The sequence below is a fragment of the Galeopterus variegatus genome, unplaced genomic scaffold (assembly GCF_000696425.1).
Source record: "Galeopterus variegatus unplaced genomic scaffold, G_variegatus-3.0.2 Scaffold1258, whole genome shotgun sequence".
In the NCBI taxonomy this organism is placed as follows: domain Eukaryota; kingdom Metazoa; phylum Chordata; class Mammalia; order Dermoptera; family Cynocephalidae; genus Galeopterus; species Galeopterus variegatus.
This window is the reverse complement of record NW_007727369.1, coordinates 382,202-394,687: the sequence shown is the minus strand read 5'-3', so window position 1 is coordinate 394,687 and position 12,486 is coordinate 382,202. Positions and strand designations below refer to the sequence as shown.

General features: G+C 35.6%; 1 protein-coding gene across 1 annotated transcript in view; it reads left to right on the top strand.

Moving 5' to 3' along the window:
• Nucleotides 1-3,051: 3,051 nt before the first annotated feature.
• The window catches only part of NYAP2 (neuronal tyrosine-phosphorylated phosphoinositide-3-kinase adaptor 2), a 289,251-nt gene continuing 279,816 nt past the window's right edge, over nucleotides 3,052-12,486 (top strand). The window contains exons 1-2 of the mRNA XM_008575930.1: nucleotides 3,052-3,364; nucleotides 3,659-4,143. The gene's annotated coding sequence lies outside the window, so the exon portion shown is untranslated. The remainder of the gene's footprint in view (nucleotides 3,365-3,658; nucleotides 4,144-12,486) is intronic.

Here is a 12,486-nt window from a genome sequence, read left to right as displayed (position 1 = left end):
GCAAAAATCATGAGGAACATATGGTTCTCATTCTACCAAGATTTTCATTTCATACTGTTACCAGAATGGTTAGAAATCCTGATTGGATGGGAAGGAGATTAGCTTTTTTCCTAGTGGAATAATTACACTGTAACACAGGGGTCGCCTGCCTAAGCTAAACGTGGAAAGAATAATAGAAAGATTATATTTTACGGAAAAAAATGGAATGGCTTTTTTAATAAATTACGACATGACATGACTTCAGAGAATACATTTTGATGTATTTGAATAAACTCTTTAAATTTTAGGTAACTAGAATTCTCTATTTCAATTCTCACTTTTCTCATTTGCATCAATTTTATACAAAAAGCAGTCTCCACCACCTGGCTGATTCATAGAATAGGAAGCCTTTTCAGGGCTCTGACCCTCCTTGTTATCCAAGTTCACTGAAAGGACCTATTTAACCCTAAAGCATCAACTCCATTAGTCAGTGTACTATAACAGAGAGAGCCAAACCGCACCCCGACATAAGAACTTCAAAAGAAACATCAAGTCACGAGGTATCTTGATGACTGGTGTCCTACTGACACCAGAAACATCTATTTATTTTATAAAGATACTCAAGAAGTACACCAACACATAACTACAATTTGAGCTTTTTTTTTTTTTTGATCTCCCTGCACCTTATTTTTAATATAAACACTTTCAACTTTAGTATTGTCCACTGCATTTTTCTCTGGATGCTACTGAAATGAATAGAAGTGATTTCTGCATATGCCTCTAAAATTACTTTAGAAAGTATAGATCTTTTCCTGTTTCATTCAGTGAGACATAAAACAGTAGTTCAGGGGTCCTTCCAGGCTTCAATCCCCAAAGGTGCCATAAATTCCTATACACTAATATGTCTCTGGAGAAGACACTGAGGCCTTGAATGAGGAGAGTGTGGAATTGAGAAGATGGGGTTGGTGTAACGGGATGGTTCCCAAACCTTATTCTGTGATTTGAGGGGGGGGGGTAATAAAAGAAGGAAGGGAGATAGAAAGGGAGGAGGGGAGAAAGGGAGGGAGGGAAGGAGGAATGGAGGGCAATATTATTTTCCCCTAATGTTAAAAATATTAAATTTAACAAGGCCAATCATTATTATAAATATGTTCTCTCTATTCTTTTGGATAAAAATTCCTTTTACTTTGAAATTTTGAGGTAAAAAAGCAGCAGGTTCTTTTTATACTTGGTAACAAAATGTCAGCGTCTCTTCATTTTGTTTGAATATTTTGGTGCATAAAATCCAGGTGACTGAGAACCACTGTTTTGTCCAAAGATGGTGAGACCTGCAGCCAGCACAGTGACCTGGGGTCCTAACCCTAATGAGCCAGTGAGTGTGAGGCTGGGAGTAAGTCACTTTACCTCTCTGGGTATTATTTTTCTCATATGTAGAAACAGGCTTTTCACTAGAGTTTGTTTCAGCTCTCTATAGTTCAAAATATAGCCACCCAAACCTGCTAAAATTACCAGTCATGATAAAGTATGCTCACTTCCTAGAATGTCTGTCACATAGTTTCTCTATAAAGAGTCTTTTTTACCTTTGGTCATGTGTTGAAAGACAACTTTGGTGAGAATACTTCACTACCGAAAATAATGATACCTTAGTAAACTTCTTGATCATAGTGTGGTACTTGAAGTACTTTTCTGCAATGTGCTAAATTTTTGAACTTTTATAGGACAGAGAGAGAGAGAGTTGGGATACGGCCTCTTCTCTTTCTCAATTATATTCCTCTTCCTTGTTTTCATCTATCTAATCTTCCAAAGTGCTTCATAATGTTATACAGATGTCCCATTCTGACCAAAAGGTAGTGGCAGAAAGACCAGAAAAATAAGTGATGAGCTTTAGTGATGCACTTTAGAACATGTGAAATCAGAAAGCCTGAGAGTAATTTAATGTGATGATTTTATTTCCCCCCAGATACTTTCAAGTTAAAGAAACAAAATTTACAAAATAATAGCACAGTCCCAGATGACATTTAAGAATTAGGAAGGTGAACTTAAGTTTATTATTTTTTGTGGTCCGTTGATGCATGGAAAATTACTTTACATTCAGAAACACACTTTCCTTAGAAATTAGTTATGAATTTAGATGTTTAGTATAACCCTTGGGAAAATCAGCTTGCAAGCGAAGGTCATTTAGAATAAACGTTATTGGAAAAGAATATGACAAGAAAGAATCTACAAGTCACTATCAAATAATAAGCACATTTTTCTCTCTTGGAAATGATACATTAGGTCAAGTTAAGCAGAAGTTTATTGCTTGTTACTTTTACCATACTACAAACTTAACACTTTAAAACATTTGTATTGAACTTTTTACTCTGAGAAAAAGCACATTAGATAAAAACTTAGGACTTGATAATAGATATGTATGCACACACACATACACTCACACATATATTTTTGTGTATATATGAACACACACACACATAAGTATATATATAAGTTGTGATATATAACACACTATATGTATATATATTCAGTAGGGTATAAAGAACAGAATAAGGAGAGTCCTTGGGAAATGTAGGAAATAGAATGAATTTAAATGATTTCAGCAGTGAGTCTATAGGACTTAATGACACACATGCTATAATTATTTTACATCCTATTTTAGTTAAAAAAAATGCACACTCTGAGTGAGACCTTTGTTCCACATACATGTGCACTGTACATGTTCTTTCTAAGTGAGCTAGTTTTGTTCTCATGCCATGGGAGCAGGTGGCATAAAGCTGTTTTGATGAGGTTAAAAGGCTCCTCCCCTCTTTCCCCAAGCAGCAGCCTGAAGTACGTCAGCAGTAATTGTGTGTGTGGCTCGGCTGTGCAGGGAGGGTGGAGGCAAAATTGATATCAAATAAGGGTATCAAACTGAGATCTGGATGTTCCATTTAAGTAGTTGCTCATTTTCATTAGCCACGCCAGGGGTGAAAAGCTTATAACTCAAACATCCTCTGTAGTCAGAACATTTATTTTTGATGGATTTACGTTTTTCTTCTCCATAAAGACTAAATGAATGCTATAGTGGATATAGCTGAAGGGGTTTCTTTATCCTCTCTTCATTTTATTATTTACTAATCAGACTTCAGCTCAGTTAGATGAAGGAGAGAGGTTCTGTTGCCTACATGTGAGGCCTTTAATGAGGATGGGAGCCCCCAGGGAGCTGAAATCCGAAGTAGAACGGTGCTGTTTTCGGGTTTCTTGTCATTTCTTCAGTTGCTTTTCCTCCTCCCTTTTCCAATGGGCCTAGTGAGCAGGAACTGTCCAAGGTGCTAGAATGCTGGCAGCTTTGCCGTTCAAGGCAGACGGATTGCAGAAACAGAAGAAAGATTACTGCTTATTTCAGAAGGTAGGTTCTTTGTTTCAGAATCCCTGATTAATCAGCAGCAGCATCAACAGACTAAGGCAGCTGGAGAGGAGAGACAGAAGCAGGAAGGGAGGGAGTCAGGGGCAGGGAGGCGGGAGGGAGGGAGTGGAGAGAGAGAGAGCTGGTTGTCACGGGGGAGGGACGATGCCACAAGCTAGGCTGCTCCAAACCTTCTGTATGTAAGTGGCAATGAGAAAGAGCATCTTTTTGGCTGAAGGGAGACATTCAGAAAGGATGTTCCTAATTTTTTGTTTTCATTTATTTTTGTCTTCACAGAATATAATCAAATGAAGTACCTTAGCCAGCCTGGTGATTGCTTCGGGTCCTGTAATCATCTGTGTAGCAAAGTGGGTAAAATTATTCAATTTCTTCCCTGCTGGACCTGGAAGGAGAGGGGCTGTGTGTTCATCCCCACCCATTAGCTATGCCCTCTTTTCTCCGAATGTCGATTTAAGGAAGCAAGCACCAGTCTTCTGCCACTGCATCTTCCTAGCAAACTTTAAAGGCCATTTTACCTGATAGGAAGAACATCAAGAATGCTCTGATATCCAGTGATGAAGAATCTGGGAATCAACACTTTTCCCATCCAGATACAATGCACTTTAATTGAAGAAAAACTGAGCTGAACTACAAGTCTATTTCTTATGGTGCTGGATTACTCCTACAGAACTGCCCTGAGATCAACCGTGAGAGAGGGCTCTGACAGACACAAGTCACCTTCTGCTTATTGCACTTAGCACTCCCTGGGGACTTAAATTTTGGTATGTATCACATTTTTCAGATTCTCTAAGCATGCTAATTGAATCCAGCACTAAATAGATCAAGCCATCTGGTTATGAAATGGCATGGGTTTTAGTTAGGGGTACTTAATGCTGAAGTTTGCATGTCTTATTAGGTGGAGCAGAAATAGAGCCACAGCCAGCGAAGGCATCTAGGGCTTTAGTGAGCCTCAGGCTATTTTTACTCCCTTACCCACTTAGTTACATTACCATGGAAATGGTTAAATTATATTTTCATTAGTAAAATAAGCCATGTTGAATTATTAAAAGCATTGAAAATATTTTCCAGGATTTTAATTGGCATTCAAGTTGTGCATCCTAGCTATTTATTCACTATTCCATACCATAAATATTTTACAACAGTCTCTTAGCACATTCGTGTCAGCACTGAGAGCCCAATTTCACATTCTCAGAAAAAAAAAGACACTACCAAAAAAAAAAAATTCAAAACTATCAGACATACACCAAAGCTAAAACTGTTTCTTCCTAACTGATTAGACATACACCTCTTTGAGAAATATTTCAATACCACTCAATACCAGGAAGATTTTATTAGTCTCCTCACAATAAGTGCTTTCTATAAAACTTTAGGTGGACTTATTTTACTTGGGATATGTTCTTATTTTGTTGAGATATGTTCATTCTGATTTCTCCAACAACCCAGCAATATTTTAAATACAAGAAAGGTAGACATTTCATATTTGGAAGCACTATTACATGAAATAATATTGTTCACTCTTACTAGGAAATTCTAAAGTTATTTTGGTGCCACAGAACTGGACTGTTTTTCCTGAATATAGTAACAAAAATAAGGGAACAGAATTGAAGAGAGTACCTGATGTAGTTTTGGTCTTTTTAACATCCAGGTAGTGTGGAATAATGAATATAGAGCAAGAGTGAAAATTAACTCCTTTTCTAATTCTTTACATTTTAGACAATATTTCAATTTATTTTATATATTGTCAAATGTTAATTATACAAATTAATGATAAAATGTGAGACACAAATGCAGAAATTATTTTCTAGTTTCTGTGGAAAGTGCAACATATACTAGCCAACTCAGCAAAGAAGGGGACTCTGTGAAGGACATTGACAGGTTAGAAAATTAGTGAAAACAAACCTAAGAAGAATCTTACAGTTTCACAAGGGACTATAGAGAAGCCCAAGAACTTGAAGCATCGGTAAAGTTTAGAGGCAGAACAAGTGAAAAATCCTAGAGATAAGAAGGTTGGCTATTGTTTAAAATAAAATAAATATAATAAATAAATCATAGATTCCTAATTCAATTAGATGGTTCTATTGTAGCTCTAGTCAGCAATTTATTAAACTGATTACGTGTACTTTGCAAATACTGCCTTGTAAGCATCTGGAACCATTTGGCCCAAAGCTCCAAAAAGTACTTCAGCCACTGGTATTTTGTATGAGTCTCTAATATTGGTGGAAACGTACAAACACTTTAGACCATGGGCAAAAAGCACCATGACAACCTGGAAGTTGGGGGGAAATATCTGATTCATGTTTCTGCTACGTTAACATTATTTATGCCCATTTTACTCATTTTAGGAAAGGAGATAGTAGAGAAAAACTCACTGCAATGTGATCTGCTTTCTGACAAAAAAGCAATCAGTGTCTTTGTAGTCACTTTAGCGAGCTTTCTTGGTTGTAACTTCAACATTTCCCATTTTGGGCAGAACAGCTGCATTTTGATGACACAGAATGAGAAAATGAGCATGACCATTTGTGGGGTGGAGGGTAAGATTTCAAGCATAATTGAAGTGAAATTATAGGACTAATGTTTGACAGATTGTAAGATTTTATCAGAAAAACAATTTTGACATGGTTTCCATGTGTTATAGGTTATAGCTAAGCTATCTAGTTGATTTGGTCCTACGTGAAGTCAGCAAATTTTAGATATTAATTTGCATACATATTTTACATATGTATGTGAAGCCTGTTTGTTTAAATACTTACATTTTCACACACAATGTGTTTTCAAATTGGTCTGAGTACATGAGAAAAATGTAAAAGATCTTTTTCTCCTGCTGAACGACAGCAAAACAAATAGTCAAAATTGCCTTGGGAAACTTTTATTGGATCAATACTACTGGGAAAAATAGGATTCTCTCTATCAGAGAAGAAGCAGTGATAGGAGTGGGAGGGAAAATCAAATTTTAATAACTCAAATTCTAATAACTTCCTTGCAGGTGTGGTTTGAAAACCTCAGAAATATACAAAGGGTGGAGACTAGAAAACTTCTTACCTGCAAATAAAATGAAAACATAAATGTGAAGTAAAGGTAAAATATCTAGGCTTTCATCAGGGAATTTATTTCCCTGTATATATTGTGCTCTTCCTGCTTATCACAAATAGCGTTATCATAATAGCCAAAATTGTATCTTATTCTAGCCATAAGATTATCTTGTAAGATTAACTGTGATCTAAATTTTAGAAAGCTACCTATGGAACTTCAAGGATGAGGATACTTCAAAAAGTCTGTAGAAAAATAGAATGGCAAGATAATACGAATCTTTCTATGAACTTTTTGAAGTGCTCTCATTTTAGGGAGCAATTTTCTCCCAAACCAGAGCTTTTTCTTCCTCTATCACTCAGTATATAAAACAAATATCCATATTAATGGGGTTGTCACAACTATATATCTTGGAAAATCAAAGTTTCAGATAAAGAACAGCTCCATTTCAGAAATTCTGGGTGAACACTTGCAGAAGAGTAAAAGAAACCAGCTCCTGTGAAGGCTAGTAGACTAATTCACTCAGATGATACTAGGATGTACATAACTGTTCTTGGTAAAGGGAGATACGTGGTCCATGGGAAGGCTCTGCCCAATAAGTCAGTGTACACAGTCACCTAAGCAAGTTGTTATGGAGCTAGAGTGTTTGATATCACAATGTGTGAAATTATGTGCATGGAGGAATTTGTCCTGAATTTTAAGCAAAAAATAAAAAAAGAATTGCTTAAACATATTGGAGAAGGAGGCTGGTATGAGAAGGAAGCTTGGATGCCTAATACTTATCTGACTCTTTTTGTACCTCTTTTCTTCAACAACAGCCTGTAATAAATCAAAAGCCCTCTATACTATGAGAAAACTCAATCTTGACAGCAATTGGTGCCACATTAAAAACCCTCTGGTAAATTGAGAACACACACAGTTGATACCTTAATTTGCAAAGGGAATAATCCGCATAAATGTATCTTCTTATTTAAATAGGTTTGCTTATACATATTTCTCAAAAATCTCCGCCACCACTTTTTTTTTTTAGCTTTAAAACTAAGGATGATATAGTGCCCTAGCTTCTTAAGTTCCCTGAATAAAAAGAACAGCCACAGAAAGAAAAAATAATGCTTTTTAAAAATGTTTCTATGGATTGTATTTGGACATAGCTCATGTGTATATGTAATGGATAGTATTATTCCAGTCGAAACAATTGTAAAGAAATGTAATGTTGCTTTCAGCTCTAGGTTCAGTATTGATAAGGTACAGTGATGGTTTTGCACAAAAGAAACTAAGCAAATGGTCAACTCAATAAAAAGTTAAATGCTGAATGTTTTAAATATGGTAAGAATCCCACCAGTTTAAGTTGGTGCTTCTTAGCTGAGTTGGGTGAAATTTCGAATGTTGGGAAGTGTCACTATATTATACAAAATAATCTTTGTGAAGGGTGTGGTCAACTGCACATATGTCACAAAGTTAAAGAATAAAATAAAGCTGAACAATTAATTATCCAGTTGTATTTAAGCCAGTATCCATTGCTTTCAATAGAATGGCCATGATTCTAGATACAGTGATCTAAACATTAAACAAAAGGCGTCTCTCCTAAATGCAGAATACTGCAGTGCGGGAAGGGCTCATAGTGAAGACGTGAAGTTACCTGTGGATGTATGGGGGTTCTCGCTTGGTCATTGTACTTCTGACACAAATTTTGTTTTATTTTATTTTTTATTGAAACATAATTGATTATACATATTTGTGGGGTACAGAATTGACTATCAATACTTATGTACAATATGTGATGATTAAATCAGGATAATTAGCATGTTCATCATTGCAAAGCATAATCAATTTTTTTATCCATTAACCAATTTCTCACTGTTGACCACAAATTCCAAGAAACATACACACACACACACACACACACAAAATCACAATCACAATCTTGAACTACTTAAATCGATACTGTGCATTCCAAAGAAAACACGTCTGCCTTTTGAATGAAGACCACGATGCCCGTTTTCAACCAATGCTCCAAGAGGGTGGGGACAGGGGTTGGGGCTAAAACAGCTAATTTGCTTTGAGCAAAAATGGCTGCAGACACATACTAGTTTAGTTAAAAGGGCTACTCATAAGAAAGCAAAAATTCCTCTTTAATCTCTCTCACTCTGTTGTCACAAATATCCCATGCACTGATTAGAGGTTTAATAAGGAAGACTCTCTAACTTGTTGAGATATATCTAAAGGTGCTATCTGGAGAAGAGGGGCTTGTTTGCTCCTTAACAAATAGAATCTTTCAATATGCCAACTTAGAAATTAGGCGCTCAAGACAAGCCTTTATAAAATACTTGTATACAGGATTGTCATTCAAGAAGCAGAAATAGATTTGATGTATTATCCAACAGTTACAATGCAGCCAAATTTTTGTTGATATAGAACATACCTTATTCACCATCTATCTTAGCCATAAATATAAATTTTTGAAAGACAAACACATTTATGATTATACTCTTTCGTGGGTTCTCACTACATCTAATTGGTAGCAGTTATAATGAGGTAGATGATTTACATAAAGTTCACTTTTTTCTAGTGAGGCCATGAATCTATTCACTCATAGCTCAGTTGCCTGAGAAACACCCTTTGGCTTGGAAAGATGGAGTATGAGGGTTTAAGAGGTCAGATGAGCTCCACTGTCCATATGTCCCAGTTCCCTCATTTCCCAGATGTGGACGATGGAGGATAAGGGATAAGTGACCTGTTCACACGAATTTGGTTGGTGGGCAAATGCATTATATTCTATCATGAACTTCATTTGCACAACTGTGGTTACTACTCTAAGGATTCTGTTCACCTATGTTTCAAAGTAAAATTATATGTATCAAGAGTTAGGTTATTACTAAACATAATCTTGAGCACAGTCAAGAATTAGGAAATGTATCTAATAGTAATTAATGTTAGTGACTAATAATTATGGTGACATTGATTGAACACATATGCATTTTCCAGCTGAATCCTTGGAACATAAGTCTACTCCAACCACAATTTTTTAGAAAATGTGGAAACTGAAGCTTACAGAGGTTAATTAACCAGCTCAAAGTCTTATACCTAGGGGCACCTTAGTTGGGAATTTTAGGCATACTTCTAGACTCGTCCTCTGTGCATATCAGGACTGCTTCACAGCCTCCTGTACCTCACAAGTTACTTTTTGCATGTAGACAAGTAAACAGAAAGGGTAAGGCTTAAATATTAAAAGGGTCCAAATCTATTTTAAAAGACTATAAATAATGATTGAAAAGTATTCCTTGTTCACCCTCAAAAATAGAGAAAATAAAGCATGGATGACAAATCAGTGAGGAATACCTGAATCAGTGTCCTCATCACACGGTATTGCAATTATGTACATATTGTGCTCTTATCCTATTGTGGACACAGAGGGATACAATTCTGTCTTCATTATACCAGGTGCTCAATAAATACTTGGATAAATAAATAGTCATAGAATTAAATACTTCTCTAGAATTAGATGATATAAGCATGTGCACAATTGGTCATCCAATTTTCATTGTTGTGAAGATTTACTAGATGTCATGGTTGATTTTCATCTCAAAACTTTTCATCTCCATTAAAAAAAACATAACTTTCCATAGTATAAATATTTGTAGTATTATTATTTAATATTTTCTCAGAACAAAAATAATTTGAAATCTATGCAATTTGAAAAACCTCTTAGGAAGATAATTAATTTTCAGAAGTAAACAATCAGCTTTGTTAACATTCAGAATGTATAAACTATGTAGGAATTTCTTGTGTCATTTGGCTTGGAGAACAACTTAAGGGAAAAAATTAAAAGCCTTTGGGTAACAATGCCTTATACAATGGAGAAATATACAATTTTGCTAAAGGGCAGAGTAGAAGTGATCATCTTCCTCCCTGAGGCATTGTCTTCTAGGAACCTTGTGATACTGATTTGGCTTGGTTAACTTTGGTAGAATTAATTGCCATAAAATTATACTGATCTTTTCTTATCCAGGCACACCTAGAGCTGAAGTCCGGTAGAACAGAAGTGAATTCCCAACAGTGACAATGCTTCAGCTCTCTGAGAATCAATTTCTTGTATTTCCCCTCAAAATTGCAATCATTTGTAGCAGTAATTTTCTATTTCTCCATATGTCTACCAATTAAACATCTAATATGATGGACTGATATTAAAATGCAATTCAATTACATTACATAGTTGGAATTAAAAGACCATTTCGTCTGCTAACTCATTAAGGCTTAAAACCAAACAAAACATAATAAAACTTAACAAAACACCATGAGTCAACAAGCAACTCTATCTACCTTTTAGTTTCCACAATTTCTTAGACTGGGGAGGAAATCCTTAAGTTCAGGATGGGTTTCAAGTATGGATTGATTAGCAGCTGAAATGCTAATAAACTCGGATAGGAAGTGAAATTTCTATAGCTACTATCCAGCTTATAAAACATGATTATGCTTGGAAAAAAATCAGAATGAAAATGATTTGTAATAGAAAAATGAAGTCTGTGACTTTTACATTAAATAATTGGGCTGATATTTTCAAAATATATTTCTAAGCCTTTTGAAGAAAGTAAAAAATGTAAAGTAATTTATAACTTTTAAATAGCCATTTTTTTTTGTTAATTGTCTTTGCTTTTGATTTTTCAATCTGACTTAATTATATCAGTTTCCTACACCACAGAGAATACGCAATGGAGAATAGTAAGCCTTACTGTATTAGAAGAGTAAAATACTTATTTTTCATGTAATTAATTTAACTTTGGTTTTATCTGTTATTTTATGAAAGCACAATTTCCCTAACCCCTAGCTTCATTTATTTGGAAATCTCTATTTTGAGGGCATGCTGGTTTTCATAGCCTCCTTGTGTATTCATCATCCATCCATCCATCCATCCATCCATCCATCCATCCATCCATCCATCCATTCATCCACATATATCTGTTTAATGTTACCATTACTGCCAATCTTTCTCCCATACTTTTATTATGAAAATATTAGCTAGCATTATATGCTTACTATTGTCGAACTCTATTCCAAATTCCTTTCAGTCCTCACATCTCTTACTTTTTCATCACTAGGAGGTAGCATTATTACCATGATTTCGCAGATGAGGGTAACACATACCGGTTGAAAGTCCTATGCTTTTTTTTTGCTGTTGATTTGCTTTGATTTGATTTTGGCTTCTTAGTAATCTTTTCTATTGCTCAACTTTTCATACCTTCATATAGCAGTGATATAACAGTTGTCACTACTTAAATTACCCAACTGGTCAAAATTAATGTGGTCCTGGTGATCTATGATAGCTCAGTTATAGGATAAAGCCATTATAGAAGACCATTATGGAAAATAATGGAAGGTCACATAAGGATTATTTCTTAGACAATTTTATTAGAAAAGTGTCTTTCCTTGATCACTGCTATATTTTGCATGAATAGTTCAGATACATAAATTTTAATTTAAAGTTTTAAGGAAAGCACATATAATAGAAAAGTTTTTTTTTTTTTTTATCCAAAACGATTATATCATTTTATTTGAAATTGAACAGAAAACTCATTGTGGAAATCAGAAATAAATGAAGCTTGGATTTGATGTATCTTATTGGTATAAGACCATATTATTGGGAAAAAAAAATCATGACTCTATAGAACTCCCATGTTTAGGGCCGGCCCTGTGGCTCACTCGGGAGAGTGCGGTGCTGATAACACCAAGGCCAAGGGTTCGGAGCCCACATAGGGATGGCCGGTTAGCTCACTGGGTGAGCGTGGTGCTGACAACACCAAGTCAAGGGTTAAGATCCCCTTACCGGCCATCTTTTAAAAAAAAAAAAAAAGAACTCCCATGTTTAGGGCCGGCCCTGTGGCTCACTCGGGAGAGCGCGGTGCTGATAACACCAAGGCCAAGGGTTCGGAGCCCACATAGGGATGGCCGGTTAGCTCACTGGGTGAGCGTGGTGCTGACAACACCAAGTCAAGGGTTAAGATCCCCTTACCGGCCATCTTTTAAAAAAAAAAAAAAAGAACTCCCATGTTTATCTTTGCATACCATATTTACACCCTCAC